The sequence below is a fragment of the Schistocerca cancellata genome, chromosome 6 (assembly GCF_023864275.1).
Source record: "Schistocerca cancellata isolate TAMUIC-IGC-003103 chromosome 6, iqSchCanc2.1, whole genome shotgun sequence".
Lineage (NCBI taxonomy): Eukaryota > Metazoa > Arthropoda > Insecta > Orthoptera > Acrididae > Schistocerca > Schistocerca cancellata.
Window position 1 is genome coordinate 612,086,635 of NC_064631.1, and position 23,731 is coordinate 612,110,365.

Genomic DNA, 23,731 nt, shown 5'->3' on the forward strand with positions numbered 1-23,731 from the left:
ATAAAATGTAGACTGGCAATGGCAAGGAAAGCGTTTCTGAAGAAGAGAAATTTGTTAACATCGAGTATTGATTTAAGTGTCAGTAAGTCATTTCTGAAAGTATTTGTATGGAGTGTAGCCATGTATGGAAGTGAAACATGGACAATAAATAGTTTGGACAAGAAGAGAATAGAAGCTTTCGAAATGTGGTGCTACAGAAGAATGTTGAAGATTAGGTGGGTAGATCACGTAACTAATGAGGAGGTGTTGAATAGGATTGGGGAGAAGAGAAGTTTGTGGCACAACTTGACTAGAAGAAGGGATCGGTTGGTACGACATGTCCTGAGGCATCAAGGGATCACAAATTTAGCATTGGAGGGCAGCGTGGAGGGTAAAAATCGTAGAGGGAGACCAAGAGATGAATACACTAAACAGATTCAGAAGGATGTAGGTTGCAGTAGGTACTGGGAGATGAAGGAGCTTGCACAGGATAGATTAGCATGGAGAGCTGCATCAAACCAGTCTCAGGACTGAAGACCACAACAACAACAAAATCCTTTTGGACCACACAGTAAATATATAAAAACATTACCACAGAATAGTACATAAAGTAATATGCTCTAACTTCCAGTGTTATGCGTGCACCGTTTCATAGTTTGTGCAGTAAGTTTGTGCTTGATTTGGCCTCTAGAGGCCACCCAGCCTGCTAATAAGACAGCAGATGCATGTGCAACCTGCAAGCTGCAACACCTATTGTAACTAATTATTTTATAGGCCGGAGCACAAAGCTCCACCAGGCACTTGTGTATCATTCATTGTATTGTTACTCTGCTTTCCATATATGTGAACAGTTTGAGCAATAAAATACAGTGTACTTTGGGTTAGAACACTTTTTGCAGATGAATACGGTATTTGTCTCCACATGTCCCACTTCAGTCATTAATCCTTTGAGTTTAATTTCCATGGAAGTGGTGCTTAAATCTCTTCTTGAGCAGCAGCAGCAGCAGGCACTGGCAGTTGCTATTTCCAGTTTAATGACTACATTGGCACAACCTGCAACGCTGTCAACAACATATCCACCACCATCCGCTGCATATTATGGTGCAGCAGAAGAATGGTATACTTATGAGAAATGCCTTCAGCAACATTTCCAGGCATTTGAGGTAACAGAAGTAGACTTGTGCAAGGGCCTGTTTTTATCGCGAATTTCGCCCCAGTTGTTGTGTGAGCTCGCTCCCTTACAAGAACCTCCAACTCTTTCTTTCGTTCGGATGTGAGAGTTCCTTTCTGCCTGTCATAGTAAATCTACTCATGTTATTGCTGCTTTTGTCAAATTTTACCTCTGCCAAAAGTTATCAAAACGGTCATACAAGGCATGGGCACCAGAACTATGTGAACTTAGCCATTGTTGTAATTTTGTGACAAATGTTCATAAGGAATCCTACACCAATCTTGTGGTTCGTGATGCAATCATACGTTTTGCTCCTGATAAGGATGTTAGTGAGCAAACTCTGCAGCATGAAAATCCTACGCTTACAGAAATTTTGAATGTAGCTCATTTGAAGTTTCATGTGCTGCAGGTAGTGAGACAGAAGCCTGGTTCGGCATTTCGGAAATCAGTTCCCCTCACCCCTCGCAGTCATCAGTTCATTCGCAAGGGAATTTAGACACTACTGCAGCAGTCCAGCTAGTGTCTCAATGTATAGGTAATCATTGTTCACGACAACAACAGTCCACATCACAACAGCAACAGCCTCATGCTCTGCCGCCTTCATGCTCATACTGCTTCATTAAAAAAAAATGGACTGCATGTCTCAAGTGCTGGGCAATGTGTAATAGGTGCCATAAGAAATGACACATTGTTTCTGTGTGAAACTCCTTTCCGAACCTGAGTGAGGATGAAACAAACATGGATGTGAATAGTGTGTCAGCAGTGATGGTGTCTCAAGGTAAGTTGTATATGAAGTGTGTGTGTTTAACAAACCATTGAGAATGCTGATGGACAAAGGTGCAGCAGCAAAGATGGTGAATTCTCAGACTCATGTGGATTTGGATTCTCTCATTTTGACTCCAGTGTACCAGAGGCTGGTGAGTTATAACAAACAACAGATTCCCATTCTTGGACAGTTTTCAGCACCTACTGTGGTTTGTTCATTAACATTCCTAGTAGAAGACAATACTTACACTGCAAGTCTGTTTGGTTTGGACACTTTCAAACTGTTTGAATTCTCCATTGATGATGAAGTGCATTTGGTTTCTAATCAAGTTCCATGTCAACAGTGGCAGGCTCCCTGTGCTGAATTTCATGTCTATTTTCTCCAGGACTTGCTTGTGCAACTGAATTTCAGGCTCATATTATGATGAAACAGTCTGCCTGCCCCTGTTTTTCTCTGGCCCAACTGTTACTGGTACCCTCACAGGATGAAGTAAATGTAGAATTTGATCATCTTCAGTATCTTCATGTTAGTCGATGTCTTTCTTCCAGTGAATGGTCAAGCCCACTGGTGACACCCAAAAAACCTACCAGTAAAATACACCATACACCTCTTCGGTGATTTTAAAATGCCTATTAATGCACAGTCAATCATTGATACCTACACTTTGCTGTGCTATAACAAGCTGTTCACAAAATTATCAGGAAGCCATTATTTTTCAAAGATTAACTTGGCAGAGGCATATTTACAGTGGCCGCTCGGCGAGGAATCTTTGTCTTCTAGTTACCAATACCCCATTTGTGCTTTATCAATACCAGCATTTACCTTATGGTGGGGAAACACACCATTATTTTTCAGTGCTTTCTAAAGCCACTTATTGTATCACTTCCAGTCTGCATCAACTATTTAGATAACATAGCAGTGTGTGGTGCCTCTATAGAGGAACATTTGCAGAACCTTCATGCTCCATGTCCTTGTTTTACAGCCTGCAGGATTAAAGTGCAATTTTTGTAAGACCCAGTTTTTTCAACTATCCATTATTTATTTTGGTTTAGAAGTGTCGCATACTGGCATTAAACCATTGAGACAGCATATTGATGATATTGCTGTGTTCCACACCTCATGTCCATCAATGAATTAAAGGCATTTTTAGGCAACACTGCATACTACCACAAATTCATACCAGATGCTGCTACTGTGGCACAACCATTCTATGCATTATTATGTAAAGATGTTTCCTTGCGCTGGTTCCCACCTGTGACTGGGCATTTAAGTTGCTGTAATCGGACCTCCAGGCCATGCTCCTGATACTTTGAGAAATTATTTTGGATTACAAAATTGTCTTTCTGTTTGGGATGGCGTGCTGCTATTAGCTACAGACGACACCACTCCACCGGCTGTAATCCCATCTGCCCTTCAGTGGGAGGTTATGCGTTTATTGCATGTGGACCCCTGCATTGTGTCACATACAAAAGCAGACATGTTTTTTGGTCAGGCATTGATTGGGAAATATGTGAGTTGTTGCAGCCTGCGTACAGTGTGCCACCCATCAGGCAGTTTGCCTTGATTCTTTGTCACTATGGCCAGATCCACAGTAGCCTTGGAAATGAACTCACATAGATTTTGTGGGTCCTTTTTTTAAATTTCCACTAGCTTGTAATTGACGTTTATTCTAAGTTTGTGTATGGGGGTGCATTGTCTGTCTACTTCTGCAGTGGCAACAATTTCAGCTTTGTCCAAAATTTTTGGAATGGAAGTTCATATATTGTAGTTACAGGCAACCGTGTCACGGCTCCCCCTCTCTGCTCCCAATCAAATGGAGATGCATAATGACTAATATGAATATTTAAGCCTCTGATGAAAAAAGTCCATTTTGGATATGCCACCAGAAGTAACTCTTGACCGGTTTCTCAGTTCTTGTAGGTTCAGTCCTTTTGACGATAAGAATCCAGTAGAGTTGTTGCATGGTCGTCAGCCACAGACTCTGCTACATCTGCTTCGGCCAACCCCACGCCATCAATCAGCACTGGTGCTGCAACCTTCTGGCCCGACACAGCTGTTTGGGCTCATGGGTATGGCTGCTTGCTGAAATGGGTGCCAGCGGTAATTGAGAGTACCTGTGGCTGACACCTGTGTGTTGTCTACATGACTGAGGGGGGCATCATTACACATTGACCAGCTACACTGAAGCGCCAAAGAAACTGGTATAGGCATGCGTATTCAAATACAGAGAGATGTAGACAGGCAGAATACAGCCTATATAGACAACAAGTGTCTGGCGAAGTTGTTAGATCGGATTCTGCTGCTACAATGCCAGGTTATCAAGATTTAAGTGAAGTTGAACCTGGTGTTATGGTTGGCGCATGAGCGATAGGACACAACATCTCTGAGGTAGCAATGCAGTGGGAATTTTCCTGTACTATCATTTCATGAATGAATGTACCATGAATATCAGGAATCCAGTAAAACATCAAACCTCCAACATTGATGCAACTGAAAAAAGATTCTGCAAGAACAGGACCAATAACAGCTGAAGAGAATCGTTCAGTGTGACAGAACTGCAACCCTTCCACCAATTGCTGCATATTTCAATGCCGGGCCATCAACAAGTGGGCTTTTGGAACTGGAGGCCCACTCGTTTACCCTTGATGACTGCATGACAAAAAGCTTTACACCTCACCTGGAACCGTCAATGCTGACATTGGACTGTTGATGACTAGAAACATGTTGCCTGGTCGGACAAGCCTCATTTCCAATTGTATCAAGCAGATGGATGTGTACGGATATGGAGACAACCTCATGAATCCATGGACCGTGCATGTCAGCAGGGGACTGTTCAAGCTGGTGGAGGCTCTGTAATGGTGTGGGATGTGTGCACTGGGAGTGATATGGGACCCCTGATATGTCTAGATACGGCTCTGACAGGTGACACGTACGTAGGCATCCTGTCTGATCACCTGCATCCATTCGTGTCCATTGTGCATTCTGACAGACTTGGGCAATTCCAGCAAAACAATGTGACATCCCACACGTCCAGACTTGTTACAGAGTGGCTTCAGGAACACTCTTCTGAGTTTAAACACATCCACTGTGACCCATGCTCTCCTTCCTCGGGTGCATCGCCAGAGGGGCTCACGGCGCTTAGTGTGCGATCGCTGGCCGCTTTTGGAGAGAGAGGACGTGCTAGCATACATGCAGTTTGTGTTAGGTGGCCCGCATGGACGGCCACGTTTCGTAAGCGGGATTGTATTGTACGGTGAACTGCTTTGAGGTGGGAAGCCATGCCTCATCACGGTTTGTGTTGCGACTTATACAGAAGGGAAGTGAGGCAATGTGCCTGGAGGCATGATGTTCTGCTGTCTGTATTATCAAGTTCCTGGCTTCTTGTGGTAAGAGTGCTCTTTCCTTATGCATTGTAGCCTCCCTTAAGGAGGAGCCTTTCGACAGAGTGACATTGAGTGTTCAATGAGTGAGCAGTTGAAATTACTGTTATTACTAAATACGTCGTTGCTCTGTGATTATTAATAACTTGGCAAGATTACTATCTTTCGACAGTGCACCGTCGATATTTCTTGTTGTTATTAACATGCGCAGTCGAATCACAATTTTTTTAACGACAAGCCGCAAGAAGAGCCTTTCGACAAAGTGCCGTTGAGTGCTCAATCAGTACAGTTGAAAATACTGTTATTACCAAATGTTTTACAGCCACTACCTCCGTCTGTTAATATTTAAAAGGTAAAATAATTCTGGGTATTTAATAGTATTGTCTGCAGCAGGTTTACCTGGTAGCTTACGGCCATCAGCTGTAGTATTCTGAGCTTGTTCCTCGGTTGATTACATTTTTTTCTAATTTTATGTACATATGTATGCAGTAGATACTGGGAGATGAAGAAGCTTGCACAGGATAGAGTAGCATGGAGAGCTGCATCAAACCAGTCTCAGGACTGAAGACCACAACAACAACAACATGTACTGTTTAAATTGTGTGTGTGTTTGTGTGTGTGTTTAGTCACAACAGACCTGAGAATTAACCTATCATTATTGAGAATTGTGCCCCGGTTGTTGGTTTGATTGCGTAGTGACCATAATTTTGGTATATCGTTTTATATACATTCTTCCGACTTAAGGTTTGGAAAGACAAGAAACGTCTGTATTTATGATCATTGCAGGACCGATATTGGTTTCTAATGTTCTGCTCCCAGCTGTGATCCTGTACCCTGTACCGTGGGCACGTATTTGGGTTGAGAGAGTTGCCTATTCTGAGGCGCGCCACTTGCTATCTTTGTCGGAGCTTGTATTGCTTGATCCTCCAGAACTTGGCCTAGCCCTCCCACTCCCACTACTACTTAACGATAAATCCAGCCTTGAGTAGGACCATATTACACTGACCACCAAACTAACCAGACATGAACATTATTGAGCAAATCTGGAATGCCTTGCAAAGTGTTGTTCAGAAGAGATCTCCACTCTCTCATGCTCTTACGGATTTATGGAGAGCCCTGCGGGATTCATGGTGTCAGTTCCCTGCAACACTACTTCAGACATTAGTCGAATCAGTGCCACGTCATGTTGCGGCACTTCTGTGTGCTCACGGGGGCCTTACACAGTATTAGGCAGGTGTGCCAGTTTCTTTGGCTCCTCAGTGTATGACCTCGCATCGATGGTTGTGCACCGAGTGTGCTTCTGACCCCCCTCCCCCTCCTCCCGCATCCTCCATCTGCCTGGATGTCTCTTACATCGCAGTGGGTGCCCTCGCCTTCTCTGCCACTGCTGCTGACATCTTTACCAATGTGTCCTCTGCAGTGGATGTCCCCTTCAGCTGCCAGGAGATATGGTGGGAAATGGAGGCTGCACCAGTGTCACCTGTTCTACTGTAAGGCCTTTCACAGGCTGTGGGTGCCGCACCTGTTCGTGCTCGCACCACTTCTGACCTGACAGCTTCCGTCAACCACAGAAGAAATGGATGTGAGCACTGTGGTCACTTCTTTGCAAAGGAAGAGGAGTGCTGTAACTACCGATGTTGTGTCTCAATCACTTCATAGTTCACATGTGAAGTTTGTGCTTGATTCAGCCACTGGGGGCCACCAAGCGTGCTAATGTGAAAGCAGTTGCATGTGTAGCTTGCTTGCTGCACTCCCTGTTGGACCTAATTACTGTATAGGCTGGAGTGCAGGACTCTATTGAGAACTTGTGTATCGTTCATTGTACTGCATTTGCCTTCCATGTGTGTGAACAATTCAAGCAGTATATTGCACTGTTCTTTGGGTTATATCATAATAAACATTGCATCCTTGTGAATATAAATACAGCAATAATTATGATTATGAGCATTTAAAACTCACTGCATACTAAAAGACATATGTACAAATTAAATACATGTTCTCAAAACATCTTTATAAGTTGTGTTTACTAAACTGAACATAATTTCACTGGTTCATGTACTACAAAATACGACAACAAGATTTACCTGGATTTTCAGGGACGTCACTTGTGGTATGATGAAATGTGGTCAAATCCCAATAGGCAGAAAAATAAGAATAACTTCCCAGCATCTTTTTAGATTATTTCTTATTGCAGATCATTCATTTAATGGAACGTGACATAAAAAAAAAGAATGGGCGTCATCAAAGTTGGAAAAAAAAGGTAATTTCAAGCAATAAACTTAAAAGTTCAGTTACACACAGTGAACAATTTACTATTAAAATGTAATCAGTTCTTTGGTGGAAAAAGCTATTCTCATATGAACTTTCACATTGGTGCTCTTTTATTATTTCTTTATTATTCAGGCCAACACTGTAACCATCTCAGTCTTCATAAAGAAGTGTTTTTTATTCCTTTCCCTTTTTTCCTCTTTTTAAAAGCTTGCAGAGTGGCATAATAATACAGGGGGGCAACCTTTAGTTTGTAGTCTTCTTTGCGTACACCATCATTCAGTTCTTCCCATATTCCTCTTAAAACTCCCCATATCATTGGTTTATTTTGGGGTCTTGATTTCATTAGTCATATGTATTACCACCATTACTTTCTTTTTTCATACCAGCAACCACACCACATCTCATCATCCATTGCTCCACAATATATACACTACTTTTATCAATAATTATTTTGGCTTCCACACCAGTATACAAAGGCAAAACTTTTTACACTATTCTTACAGATCAGAAATAGTTCTTTAACTATTTTAACATCCAAAACATAAATGTAAAAATAATGTATTGTACTAAATAATAATTACAATAATTTATTTAAGTCGATAAGACTCTTTGATACATGTTGCTGTCAGTACAAATCCTTACACATCCACGTTTCTGACTGAATCCTTGCTTCCTCAGCTACTACTTATTGATACATTTTTCAGTTTTATATACCAATACTACTTTCTGTACTACTTAGCAGTACCATCATGTAAAGGTGAAAATACTTATTTCCCTCACAACAAATTGACTGTGCCTTTGGAATGCCCAGTATGTTGAGTGGGAAGATAAAAGTGTCAAAATGGAACCAATGACAGTGCTTTCAGTTACACACAATGAACAATTTACTATTAAAATGTAATCAGTTCTTTGGTGGAAAAAGCTATTCTCATATGAACTTTCACATTGGTTTCTCATGGTGCATTACAGACAGCCTAGCATCTTCTGCTAACTTTAGTTTAGCTACACCTAATAAATGCTCATTACTCCAATTTCCCAACCTGGAGCTGTAACCAAATTTTCAAAAAACACAAAGACATCTTCCCCCAATTTCCCGCAAAATGGACTGACTGACAAAGTGGTGTTAGTATTGAGGATAGATACCCTATGGTGTGACAATTCCCTCCTTCCCTCCCATAGTTGTCCTAATTCTGTCTGCAACTGAGCTACTTATTCTGTTTGATGCTGAATCACCTTGTGAACCGAAATTTGTTTATCCATATTGTCTACTTATTATCAAAGCAAATACACAGTATACTCAAATGATAAGGCAGAAAAATAACTAGGGAAACGGCCTACAGGCCCCTAAAAGCTCTAAAATAGGAAATTACTTATACAGAGACATAGGACATCCCTGCTGCGGAAACACAGAATTGGCACTTGTGTTGCACTTGATGCCTTTCTTCATATTTTATAGTGGCACCAAATTTAATGGTGTAGCGGAAGACATATTTCTGATACCAGTTATAATGGGATCTCTGGGATGTCTGGGTCTAGCAGCAATTATCTGCTGAAGATGGATGCAGGTGCAGCAGAATAAGGCAGCGAGTATGGTTTCAGTTGCCTGAGACTGCAGTCGTGTGTGAGAGTTGGGTGTGTGAGTGTGTGTATGTGCGTATGTGTGTGTGTGTATTGTTGACAAAGGCCATTGGGCGAAAGCTTTAAGTGTGAAACACTTTTTGTTGTGCCTGTCTGTGACTCAGCATCTCCGCTATATGGTGAGTAGCAACTTCCCTTCTCATAATATTGTTGCATTCCATTCTGGATTTTCCATTGTTTGAGAATAAGGCAGTATGTAGATACAAGACCCTCATTATTGCTGTTGGTTTACATTCATTAAACTTTGATTCTGCTGGTGTTTGTGGTGAGCAAGTCAAATACTCCTTCATGGCTTCTCCAATGCACAGACTTCCAGCCCATAGTCAACACTAGCATGGACCGAGTGCCACTGTGGCAGCTGTTGTGTCAAGGGAAGTCTCGGATTACATGACCTGTAGCTGTTGGCTGACATCCCTTGCTGTGGCCGCGAATGTGGCAGACTGCCTCTCCCCCAGCCTCACAGAGTTCCCTGTTTGAGCCTCGGCAGATGCAGGGATGGCTGGACCCCGGCTTTGTAGTTCTGTGAACACAGCAAGGTGCTGTGCTGCCTGAATGCCCAAACACTCAGGCAGGGGACAGAGGTTCAAGACTTGATGACAGTAGTGGTGGCAGTGGCATCTGCATGCTTCCTACAGGCAGAGCCTGTACATCATATTAATGCTCAGCTGTTCACTGATGATGTGCTGGTACAGTGGGGTTTAATGCAGCTGCTGCTGGCTGACTTTGTGTAAGAGACCGCGTTTGCATATAATGCGGAAATGTGTTGAACATAGTTGGTGACCAAAGTCTGGCTGTTGTCATGAGGCTGTTGATCAAACCACAGAAGCTTGATTTAGCTATCCCACTCCCTGGCCACTGACATGTGGAAGTCTGATGACATGGGAGGGGCAGCTTCTGCTGGGGTGCTGACCATGCAGGTTGACAACTAGTGGTGGCCAGTGTCCAGTACCTAGTGGTCTGCTCTTTGATCAAAGCACTCCTGTAGTTTATCCCAGTACACCTGCTTGCTTCATCTTTCATATTTTATTTTGCTTCCAGGGTAGCAGAATTCCTTAACTTTGTCTACTTCGTGGTCACCAATTTTTATGTTAAGGTTATTTTACTCCTCATTACTTTCATCCTTCCTCAATTTACTCTTAATCCATATTCTACATTCACTAGACTGTTCATTCCATTCAGTATGTCCTGTAATTCTTCTTCACTTCCACTGAGGATAGCAGCATCATCATTGAATCTTATCATTGGTATCCTCTCACCCTGATTACTAATCCCCCTTTTCAATCTTTGTTTCATTTCCATCATTACTTCTTTGATGTATAGGTTGAATAGCAGAGGCAAAAGACTGCTTCTCTGTCCTACATCCTGTTTAAATCGAGCACTGCATTCTTGGATTTCTGTTCTTATTGCCCTTCTTGGTTCTCGTACGTGTGATATATTGCCCTTCTTTCCCCATAGCTTACTTCTACTTTTCTCAGAATTTCAGAAATGTTGCATCATTTACATTGTCAAATGCTTTTTGTAGCTCAACAAATATAAAGACTTTACCTGTTCTAAAGCCAAACAGATTTAATTTAACACGTCCTCAGTTTTCTTTTCCATTCTTCTGTATTTTCATCTAAACCTTCTGCTGTATTTGATAATAAGTCTTCTGAAGCTCTGTTAAAATCTTTTGGCTATTACAGGATCACCTATGTTTCCCAGGCTGACTCATTTCTATCACATTATCAGACAGTTTCTTCTCCTCATAGAGGACTTCAGTGCTATCTCCTCTGTGTTTAAAAGTGGAAGTTTTCATTACACTGTCAACAGAGGTTAACACTATTTTAATTTCATCAAAGCTTGTTTACTTCTCTGTATTCTGAACCAGTCTTTCCAGGCACCATTTCTTTTTCGATTTCTTAACACTTTTCCTATAAGAATTTCACCTTGGCTTCCCTCCAGTTCCTATTTATTTCATTCCAAAGTGATGTTTATTGCTGTATTCCTGTCTTTTCCTGAAAATTTTTGTGCTCCTCCTTCAGTCAACAAGTTGAATGCATTCACTATTACTGGCTGAAATTAACTGCAGATCCAGTTACTCCGTCTCCTCTCTAACTCCTGCCAGCCCATATTCTCCCATAATTTGGTCTTCTATTCCTTTCCCTAATACTGCATTTCAATCTCCCATTATTATTAGATTATCACCTTCCTTTACATCCTGAATTACCCTTTCAGTATCTTCATATACTTTATCTGTATTTCTTCTTCTTCTTCTTCTGATTGTGATGTTGGCATGTGTAGTAACACTGTTCACGTTTACGTAGCACTTCACTTAATGTAGACCGGGACTGTGTCCTAGGCAAGCCCGATGTTAACTGACTGGGCACGGCCCATGCTGCCTGAGTTGTCGTTGTTGTTGTTGTTGTTGTTGTTGTTGTTGTTACGCCGGCAGAGGTCGCGTCCGAATTATTGCGTGCCCTCTGGTGGACGGGACTCTACTTGCGGCAACTACCGTCCGTGACGCGCCGTGCCGTGCCGATGTGCGCCTCCCGCGATCTTTCTGGTGGCTACTGCACTCCTCCTCCTTCGGGGGGTGAAGCCACTGTGATCCACTGCGTCGGAAGGTGGAGCGTCGGGCAGGAGCGATGACCTCCACATCCATTGGAAGGCCGGAGTGGAGGGGATCTGCCAACCCTCGAGCCGGAACCTTCGAATACGGCTGGAAGTGACCCACACGAAGAGGCCCCCGTTGTCCCACCACCGGAGCCCGGGACAGAATGGGCGACAAGCTGTCGAACTCCGGATCCTGTTCCACCTCGGGAGGGGCAAGACCCAGTGGCGGGGACGATGGGGAAGGGACGACCACAGGTGAACCAGCCTCCTGAGAAACCGGGCCTGCGAGGGGGGCCGGCTCTCGCTGGGGCATCTCGAACGATGGCAATGCTGGTGCTGGAGCTACTGGAGGCTGCCAAGGTGGAGAACCATCACAGGGCGGCAGAGTCACAGCGGGGAGAGGCAGTAACGTCCCCTGAGAAACCAACACGGGTGCCGGCAATGGGGAAGCCAGTGTCCAAGAGGTCGGAGGGTGGGTGCCCAAACGTGGACGTAGCTGATTCTGGTGACGACATACCACCCGGTCCCCCGCCTGCAAGGTATAGAGCCGGCGGCCATTTTGGCGCAGGACCACCGCCGGTATCCAACGTGGATTGCGACCAAACCCACGGGCCCAGACCGACATACCCAGTGGAAAGCCAGGTACTCCGTTTTGCGAAGACTGGCGAGGACCAGGCCGGAGGAGGTGCAGCAGAGTCCTAGGTTGGCACCCATGGAGGAGCTCTGCGGGGCTGCATTCTCCCATTGGTGTGGTCCGGTATGCCGTCAGGAAATTCGTGCACATACTTTTTCATCTGTGTCTTAAACGTGATGCGCTCGGCTTCCCCATTCAATTGTGGATGGAAGGGGGGAGAGCAAACATGCCGAATACCGAAGCGCCTACAAAAATCCTGGAAGGTCTGCGAAATAAACTGTGGTCCATTGTCCGAGACCAGGGTGATTGGCAGACCTTCCACAGAAAAGATTTTTGCTAGTGCCTGGATTGCAACTTCTGAAGTGGTTGAGGAGCAGCGAACCACATATGGGAATCGGGAATAAGCATCAATGACAATGAGCCAAAAGCCATTGAGAAACGGGCCCGCAAAATCGATGTGAACACGTTCCCATGCTTGGGTTGCCGGCGGCCATGAAGAGAACGCTGCCCTGGGAGATGCCTGTTGCCTCGCACACTGGGAACAGGTGGCCACCAAGTGCTCAATTTCTCTGTCAATACCGGGCCAGTACACATGTCTGCGAGCCAAGGTTTTAGTACGGGAAACACCCCAGTGCCCCGCATGTAATAACGTGAGGACCTCCCTTCGCAAACTTGCAAGAACAACCATGCGAGGAGCTGTATCATCGGTAGCCAGAAGGAGAACTCCTTCCAAGACCGAGAGGCGGTCTCGTAGAATAAAATAATTACGAAGAGGGTCCGAGGCCCGGCCTGGAGGGCGGGATGACCACCCCTGCTGAATGAGGCGAACTACTTGCCAGAGAACCAGGTCAGCTGCCGTTTCCCTGGAATCTCCTCTCAATCAAATGTAGGATCCGGGCCCACCGGAAGACAGGAAAGAGCGTCGGTGTTGGCATGCTGTCCGGTAGGGCAAAAATGAATGTCATAATGGTACTTAGAGAGGAACAGGGCCCAGCGCTGTAGTCTGTGGGCCGCCCTATCCGGAATCTGAGAAGCGGGGCCAAATAACGATATAAACGGCTTATGGTCAGTGATTAACTGAAACTTCGTGCCATACAAGAAAGGGTGAAACTTGGTAACTGCGTAGACAATGGCCAAAGCCTCTTTTTCCACCTGGGAGTAATGGGCCTGCGCAGGACTAAGAGTTTTAGATGCAAACGCCAGTGGTTGCTCAAAACCATCTGCATTGCGATGGGCCAGGACCGCCCCCACCCCATACTGCGAAGCATCTGTAGCCAGGACCAACAGCTTATGGGGGTCAAAAGTAGCCAAACAAGGCGCTGACGTGAGGAGGCCCTTCAACGAGGTGAACGCTCGCTCGCATGCAGGCGACCAATCAAAAGGAACACCCTTGCGCAGAAGGCAGTACAGGGGGTGGGCTATGGTGGAAGCCCTAGGAATGAACCGGTGGTAATAGGCTATCTTGCCTAAAAAAGCTTGTAACTCTTTCAGCAAAGCGGGCCGAGGAAGGTCGACGATACCTTGGACCAAACTTCCTAGTGGCTGGATGCCGTACCGAGAGATGGTGTAGCCCACATACTCAATGGACGGTTGGAAGAAGTTTGACTTATGCAGATTGCAACGCAAGCCCACAGACCTGAATTTGAGAAAGAGGGTGCGAAGGTTGTGCAAGTGTTTCTTCATGCTGCGGCCTGTGACAATTATGTCATCCAGGTAATTAATACAATGAGGGATTGTCGACGTGACGTGCTCAAGATAACACTGGAATATCGCTGGGGCACTGGATATTCCGAAGGCCAACCGCTGGTATTGGTAAAGGCCAAACGGGTTGTTGACGACCGCCAGCTGTTTGGAGTCCTCATCAAGTGGTATCTGATGATAAGCCTCCGAAAGATCGATTTTCGAAAAATATTGGCCTCCCTCCACGGCGGAGAACAATTCATCAGCACGAGGCAAAGGATAGGCGTCCACCACCAACTGGGAATTAATGGTGGCCTTGAAATCGCCACAAAGACGTAATTTTCCCGAGGGCTTCCTTACAATAACGAGGGGCGAAGCCCACTCACTAGAAGAAATGGGAAGAACGACCCCTAGGGCTGTCAGCCGGTCTAGCTCGTCCTTTACCTGAGGGCGGAGAGCCAAGGGGATCTTCCTCGCGCGTAGAAAACGCGGGCGAGCTGACGCCTTCAACGTTAAGTGAGCTTCAAAATCTGAAACACGCCCCAGGCTCTCCTCAAAGATATCTGGAAAGTCTGAGATCAAAGATTCCAATGATTGATAGGGAACGTCTTCGGAGACCAACTGTATGCTGTCAGCGATAGAAAAACCGAAAGCTTGAAAGGCATCCAGGCCAAAAAGGTTAGCGGAGCTCGCATCACTGACAACAATAAAAGTAATAGGCCGAGTGACTGATTTGTAAGTCACGTCGGTAGTGAACTAACCCAGTAGGGGAATGAACTGTGTACCATAACCGTGTAGACGCCGGTAAACTGACGCCAGCGGGGGCGATCCAAGGTCAGAATAAGTTTGTGCACTCAATAATGAAACTGCCGTGCCCATATCTACTTGCAGTTGTAACCGGCGCGATCGAACCAACACCTCGATAAAGAGTTTACGTGCCGATGAGTCGGGAGCCTGGCCCGATGAAACTTCCTGAATGTCAACGTCCATGTCCTCTGTACCTGCTTCCTTCGATTCTTTTGAGGCTGAGCGGCAAACTTTAGCAATGTGACCTTTTTTATTACATTTGCGACAAACGGCCCAACGCTGGGGGCACTCTGACCGATCATGATGTATATAGCACGACGCACAGGATGGCAACAGGGGCCGGCGGCCGGAATTCTGTTTATGCCCCATGCGGGAGCGGCCGTAACGGCCGGATTGTACTGCTCGCACGTCGTCCACCCTGGACACAGTGGACACGGACGCGCCACCCTGAACCGCCGCGACGTCGCACCACGTTTCCAGCTGTTGACCTGCGGCGTGAGAGACTTCATACGATTGAGCAATGGACAGGACTTCCTCAAGGGGAGGGTCTTCTAACTGCAGGGCCCGTTGCCGGACCTCCCTATCAGGGACCGAACGTACAATGACGTCGCGTACCATAACGTGGGCATACGACTCTCGCGACTGCTCCGTGACAAAATGACACTTGCGACTAAGACCGTGCAGGGTAATGGCCCACGCCCGGTAAGACTGATGGGGCTGTTTCTTGCATTGATAGAACTCGACCCTAGCCGCCACAACATGCGTGCGGCAGCGATAATATGAAGACAGCAATGAACACAATGCGTCAAAAGACAAGGACGAGGGTTCCTGCAACGGCGCTAGCTGCCGCAAAACTTGATACGGTGAGGGAGATATCCAAGACAAGAAGAGAGCACGACATACCTCTGCATCGGCAACATGAAACGCCTGGAAATGCTGCCGAAGGCGATGTTAATATGTGTCCCAATCCTCCGCCATCTCGTCATACGGGGGAAAGGGAGGAGGGAACGGCGCTGGAGCAGACTGCGTGGAGAGCAACGCCGGAAGCACTTGTTTCATGGTGGCCATGAGCTCCGTCTGCTGCTCAACCAAAACCCGCACTAAATCCTCCATGCCGTGGAGAAGCTGCGAAACCGGAACGACGACGCAACACGCGAAAGAACGACCCTACTTGTCACCAATTGTGTAGTAACACTGTTCATGTTTACGTAGCACTTCACATAGCATAGACCGGGACTGTGTCCTAGGCATGCCCGATGTTAACTGACTGGGCACGGCCCGTGCTGCCTGAGTTGTTGTTGTTACGCCGGCAGAGGTCGCATCCGAATTCTCGCGTGCCCTCTGGTGGACAGGACTCTACTTGCGGCAACTACTGTCCGTGACGCGCCGTGCCGATGTGCGCCTCCCGCGATCTTTCTGGTGGCTACTGCAGCATGTATACTTGAACTATTGTTTTTGGTGGCAGTTTGCTGTTCAGTGTGATGAAAACAACCCTATCACTGAACTGTTCACAGTAATTCACTCTGTGTCCTAACTTCCTATTCGTGAAGCATCCTACCCCAGTTATACCATTTACTGCTGCTTCTGATGTTTCCTTGTATTCATCTCACCAGGAATCCGTATCTTCTTTCCATTTCACTTTACTGACCCCCACTAAACGTATATTGAATCTTTGCATTTTTCTTTTCAGATTTTGTGACTTCCGTGTCACATTCAGACCTCAGACATTGAACACTCTGACCCATAGAATTTTACCTTTTCATTAGGTATTCAGTCTACTTCTTGTAGAACCTCCCCCTTGGCAGACCCCTCCTGGAGATCCAAATGGGGAACTAATCTGGAATCTGTGAGGAATGGAGAGACCATTATTATTACACTTTTTCAGTTACTTGCCACATACCCTGAGGATACATATTGTGTGTTTTTAATGCAGTGGTTTCCATCACCTTCTTCATCCTCACGTCATTGATCATTGCTGACTCTTCTATCTTTTAGGGACAGTTTCCCATCTCAACGGCAAAATGTTGCACTGAAATGTTGTCCTCTCCTCTGCCCTCGTTGACAAGGCCATTGGCAGAGCAGGTGTGGTTCCTTGTATCAGAAATCTTAAGCCAGCATTACTGATGATTTTTATTTAAAAATTTAATCAGACGGAACACAGGACATTTTTATTAGTAACCAAAGATGCTATTCCTTGACTACCTTCTTAGTCACAAATGGTGTACGGGGAAAATGACCTTTGGTAAGCTTCAGTCTGAGTAAGAGTCTGAAAATGGTCCTGTAAGCCAAAAACTGGTTCACTTAATAAATTAATACTGCAAAGTAACTATTTTACGTGTTTTTTATTTATAAGTATGAAGTTTCCCTACCAAGCAGCTGTGGAACAATCCTTTATCTTGTTCATGGCTGGACTCTTGTTTCCATTGTATTTTTCTTTCCAGTTAATCCAGGTTGTCACCTGCCTTTCCTCTGATTAGTTTAATATGGTTATTCCTCTTTAAATCAGTCTGTATGCATACTCCTGGGTATTTAATAGGTGCAGCTGCTTCCAGTTATTGTTTGATAATTGTGTAATAAAAAATATAACAGATATTCTTGTCAGTTCGTGAACAAACACTACATATGTTTATGTCAAGGATCAACTTCCAATCTTTGCATCAAGTGTTGACCCTCTGCAGATTTCCTACATATTGCTGCAATTTTCTGCGATTGCACATACCCTGTATATAAGAGCGTAATCTACTGACAGCCTCATGGAGCCTATTTTGTTATTCACTAGATCATTTATGTATATTGTGAATAGTAATGATCCTGAAACACACCCTTGTGGTACACTAAAAGATATTTGTTTTGTCAGAAGATTTCTCTTTGCTATGATCAACATGCTGTGTTCAATTTGTCAGTAACTCTTCAATCCAATAATGGAGCTGGCCTCATATTCCATATGCTCTTGTTTTATTCATTAGATCACAGCATGGACTGTGCTGAACAAGTTCTGGTCCAGTGAACATTCCATTGATCGGGGTGCCTGTATCCACTACTTTCTGGGTCTCACGGATTAATAGAGTGAACTGGGGTTAACAAGATCATTGTCTGCACGATCTATGTGAATAGCTACAGAGAAGATTTGGTCACCAGAAAGGTCATAATATGTGAGCATAATATGTGTTACAAAATTTTATAACAGATCATTGTCACTGACATAGACCTAGAGGTGTGAACATCTTTTCAATGACACTTCCTGAAAATGAGAATAAACTGCATATTTTTCCAATCACTAGGGAAGTTTGTTTCTCCAGTGACCTATGGTAGACACCTGCTAGACAAGAAGTAATTTATTTCACATACTTAATGCAGAATTGCATAGGTATCCCACCAGGTTTAGAACTACTATAAGTACATAAAGTGCAAAAAGCACAGAAAATGCATTTTGCTGTACATACATACTACAATTTTGGAAGAACTGCATATGGAAAGTATAGTACCTCCATGCAACTAATCAACCTCCCATAGCCTTCTTTTGGTTGCTGCAAATGCTGAGTGGTGTAGAATATTTCTTTTACAAAACCCTTCTGCATACAATTGTGCATCAGGTCTGTCATTGCCATGAACTTTTCTATATGAATTTAGCATGGCACTCATTTCATTTCTTGTATACTGACACATATTGTAATGCTATTAGCCACAGTCCTTGAATCAATGTACACAGATGGCTAGTAGGCTCCAAAATACAACAAGAAGACAAGTTGATACCACCATTCTTAAACTTCACTGTTCCATAGTGCCCAAACTATGCGTTTTCAGACCAGGATTCCCTTTTGGAAAATGATCTCTTTTGCCATCCCATTCAGTACACACCCTGATACACCCTATAGACTATTGCAATTGAACTACAAAACTAGTGTTGGTTTAATTAATCTGGTGTTATTTTTAGTGAAATTCTGTCAAGCAGATAACTTACCTAAAAAGGTTCTGTCACATTGATGTGAAACAGGACAGCATCTAATAATGTAAAATTTTTTTTATAAATATTTGTTTTGAGAAAACAAAAGTGCAGTTAATGCCACTTGTAACACAGTGGCAAGGAATGTGAATCATGATATTAGTGTACAGATGTATGATAAATTTCTGATTGAGTGACAACTGCTACAATTGCCATTCCACTTCTCCAGTTTCAGTACATTTCCAGAAGGTATCTCCTCATATGGTTCCAGTAACATTAGAGGCCTAAAGAATGTAAAGCCTCTAGGCCTAAGAAGTGTTAAGTTTCAAAGGCAATTGAGAAATACTTGTGGTGTAAAAGAAAAAAAAATATATTGTTGGGTTATTGATTTCTGTAGTTGTTTTAGAAAGGAAAAACATGAAATTGTAAAATTTTATGTACATACTGTTCCACTACCAATTTTTCAGGGTCCCAAACAGTGGAGATCAGGTGTTGTTAGCAGTATCACTTCACACCATGACACTACCAATTGGAACAGGAGAGTATTCCACAGAGAACCTTGTGTGTGCATTCCATGCCATGCCTTCATATCTAAAGTACCCGTGGACACTTAACATAGGCTAAATTATATGACAATGTCACACTGTTTAAAATATGATTGCTTACTTATGACATTACATGTATCTAAATCATGGTCAGTGATCAGTTATGTGGCCATCAAATCATGAGACACATGTTCATTTTGTAGTATTCTGAACTCTCAAATTTTTACCTGATTTAATGGCAAGAATCAATAATGTATGCCTGGTTGATGATGCTTGGCTCAGAGGTAGCTGGAACATATCATGGAAACGTCAGAAAATTTCAGCAGTATTTGGTCAGCAAGGAGAGGAGAGGTCATGGTGTAAGATTTCTGATCACCGGATTTTGTTCCAATATCTTGGATTAAATTCCAAACTTCTCTGCAGTACCTCCTGTTGTCAGAGTATGTGATACTATTGATTATGAAATTGTTGCTTGTGATCCACCCCATCAGATGGGGACATGATACTTGGTGCTATTTGAAAGGAATTGGCTATGTGCTGGTATTGGATTTCATCCTCACCTTTCTCTCAACATCATACAACACAGTGCACACATCCATTGTAGTCAGGTACACTTCAATGTATATACATAAGTACAATTCCCACACAACATGAGGTACGGGGCCATTGTGCATAGGGGAGAAAGCACTTCCCAATTAGATGGCTCTATAAAATTCCCATTGTGACAGAACAGTGTAATCAGTACAGAACAAGCAATTACCATCTTTTAAATGATATCCCTAAGTTTAATGACACTGTGAAAAATGAAGCCATCTGACAAGCTGACAGATGAAATTAATTCATTGAACATTCTAGATGTTTACTTCTCTCATCTGGCAGGGATGTGGATTTCCCTGATGGCTCTTCAACAATTGTACCAGTAAATACACTGAAGTACAATTTTGCAGTTTGCCTTGTTTTTGCCACTCTTTCAGAAAACGAAAATGTTGTTATGGACGCCACATAGGCATATATAAGATCAGGTAATAATTAGCTTTCAAACTTGGCAAACAGATGGGGCTGAGGGTGAATAGGAGTGGTCAGTAGGGGCTAGTGATAGTGGGAGTTGGGGTGGGTGGAGACTGGCAGATCTCAGTGACAGAGTTGAAAGTGGAATATTGGATGGTTCTAAGACAGGGGTAGGTGTCCCCCCTCCCCCCCCCCCCCCTCCCCACCACCACCACCACCACCACCACCACCACCACCACCCAAAGATGTTCATGAGAAGTGGAACCATAGTTTAGAAGTTGTTAAGTGTCGACTATCCCAATGTGCATGCACTCATTTTATGTATGTGAAGATGAAGTGTGGTCACATCAGCTCCGGACATCAGCGAGACATGGTGGTTGATAAGCCTCTCCACCTGTTGTGGCAGAGCGTTTGTCTTTTGGACATCATGGCTTGGCAGTGCCTTGGAGGTCAAGGAGCAAAAAGGCACACGAGAATGTAAATGATTGTAAACAATTAAAGAATTTTTATAAAAACTGTCATCCTCAATTGCTAATGTCAAAGCAATATGTATGTATATTGTAACCTGTCATGAGCTATGAAGTAAGATAGATCTGTTCATGCGTTATTGTAACTGAAGCAGTGCAAGAAAAACATTGTGTGTAAAGTACAGAAGAGTTGATGCAAAATCAGTTTATGTAACATTAGGTTGGCACATGCTTTAATGTCACCCAAAGTAATTTAAATACTTAAGAAGTAATTTTCGTTTGGTTAAAACTGAAGAAATTTGAATTGTCACAAAAAATTGGATAAAGAAGATTAGTTGACCTTAGCAACTAGGTCAACTGCAAAAGATATCTGCGTGTTTAACTAACCTTTGGCATGTGAGTGAAGAAAAATGTTAACTTCACAGAATAATTTTGTGTGATGATTTAGAGGCCACAAGTGTAGTAGTGTTTTGACTGCATCTCTGGAGCAGCCAACCATCACAATGGAATCGTAGCTGCGATTCGCAGTGCAGCGGCTGGTCAGCTAACTACATGACAACTGCACAGCGGCACATTGCTGCGTTAAAAACATAAGATGTATCTATTTTCCCAACTTGGAATGAAGTTGTAGTGATTAATGTTGCAAACATCATTGAGCATTAGTGATGTTATGTCTTTCACATGATTTGGTACAAGACAGTATGAACTTGGTTTGTTTTGTGAGAGTTTATAATTATTATATTATATTATATTTCAGCTTCCAGTTGCATAAGCAAAGAAGCTTTATCAAGGTTTTGGATATAATAATGTAGCCTTCTTCAGAAATGTCACAATATAAAATTAAAACATGCCAGATAATGGACTTACCAAACTTAAAATGTACATAGTCATCATAGTCATAAGATTGCGTCACTTCTACTAATGTTTTGCCGATGGGCCAGACAGGTGGGCCACGGGTGCTGAGTCTCAACTGGGCGCCGCGGGCAGCAACGCAGCGAGCTCAGCTGGTGGTTGTGCGCATGCACTTGCAGAGTAATACTGACTTAAAACCAGAGAATGTTAACTGAGATTATTATGGAACATAGTTTATTACAATAGTTCAGACTATTAATGGCATTAAAACCATAAGTCACTGAAATTACCATTTCATAAAAGGCAAAAGACATAACAAGTGTACTGTACGTAAGTAAGAATAAACATGAATTGGTAACATTATTTGTTAAAACAGCTAAAAATGTTACTGGCAAATAAACCATAATAACTGAAGGTACAATTCTATGACAGGCTGTAGGGAAGCAGCCTACTCACGCCATATAGAATTCATATGCTTTCCATTGTGTGCCAGCCTAGTCCGCTGTAACTAGCTATGACGTCAGGAATGTTGCGCAATACCTTAAAAGTAAAGTAAATAATCTGAGTGATGCTAAAATGATAATGTGCTAAGTTTCAGTTTAATAACTTTAACAGTTTATCGAAATTTAGACGTTTTACGAAAAAATCATCGGTGCAACAGGAAGGAGCTAGAAACTTCAAAATTTATTTTTGGATTCCTTTCTCACTGTGATTTAATGGAAACAGCATGCTAAATCTCACAAAGTAATATTCTGGTTGAAATTCATGATTTTCTGCTTTTGTGTCCTAAAAGTACAGAAGCAAGATAGTTTAAGTAAGTGATTAGATAAAGCTAGAATGTTTAGATTTAGGTAGAATGGAGATACCCTATAATAACAAAGATGTGAGAAGTTTCCAAAAGGTGGCTATAAAACTATAGCTGTAGCGTCTCTCCAGAGAGCAAGTTCAGAACTCATCTATTGCGTGCAGTGCAACTAAAATAATGCTCTCACCAAAAGTATTTAACCTAGCCACATCAGAATTTTATTGTAGATACTTACCTGTGTACTGATTGCACAATTAAATTGAGAGCTTCATCGGCCTTCAGAGAATGAAGCAATTAATTATTTAGTAACTTGAAGTGGTGCTCTACTAGCCCCAGCGGCTAGTCAGGAAAGCAAATTTTGTCGGCTGTGCTTTCGGCAGTCCGCACTGCAGCTATATAAATAAGAGTGCTGCGAGCTGGATTCAGGCCCCAGTTCTCTTCTAGATTCGTATCAGCATGCATTCCACGTCGGAAGCCACGTCGCGTCTGTGCAGTTGCAAGGAACAGCCTTGGAGGCAGTATTACGTGACTTGGTATGCACGTAACAATGAGTTCGCATTGGGGTAAAGTGTTAATTGCGGTATGACTTCAGTGACTTATTCTCAGTTTGCATGTGTTGTATTTTCATGTGTCACTGCAGGACAGACCTTCTATCATTACTAGCGTGACATTTGATGAGTATTAACATCAAATTTTGGCGAGCATTTACATTGAACATTTACATCAATAATGATTATGCATTTATAATAACTTGTGGCATGGTACGCCCCTACATACTACTTATTAACCCATTAACTCTAATACTGTATACTGCTCATCAATGTTCCATGCTGTTTCACAATTTGTTACACATAAAATTGTGTATTTATATTTAAGAGATTCATAAAGTTTGCGTATAACTCCACTGGATACACTGTCCTCATAAATGTTTTGTGACGTTGCACACACCTCTTATCCAATAAATCCATTACATTATATGATCTTCTACCAATGTCAGTATCTATCTATGACATACAACCTACTGGTTTCTTATGTATTAATTGCTGATCACATATTGTATATCTAACCGCTAAGCAGTATGAGACAGTTGTCCTTATTATCATTTACGGGCGTTAATTCTTAGCTAAGTTCCACATATTTCAGGCACTGTTAACCGTAACTTATGGCCTTTTCTTATTAAAAGGTTCCTTTAT

General features: G+C 43.2%; 1 protein-coding gene across 2 annotated transcripts in view; it reads left to right on the top strand.

The window, feature by feature from the left end:
• The window catches only part of LOC126191154 (GPI ethanolamine phosphate transferase 1), a 276,012-nt gene that overhangs the window by 43,081 nt on the left and 209,200 nt on the right, over positions 1 to 23,731 (top strand). The window lies entirely within an intron of this gene.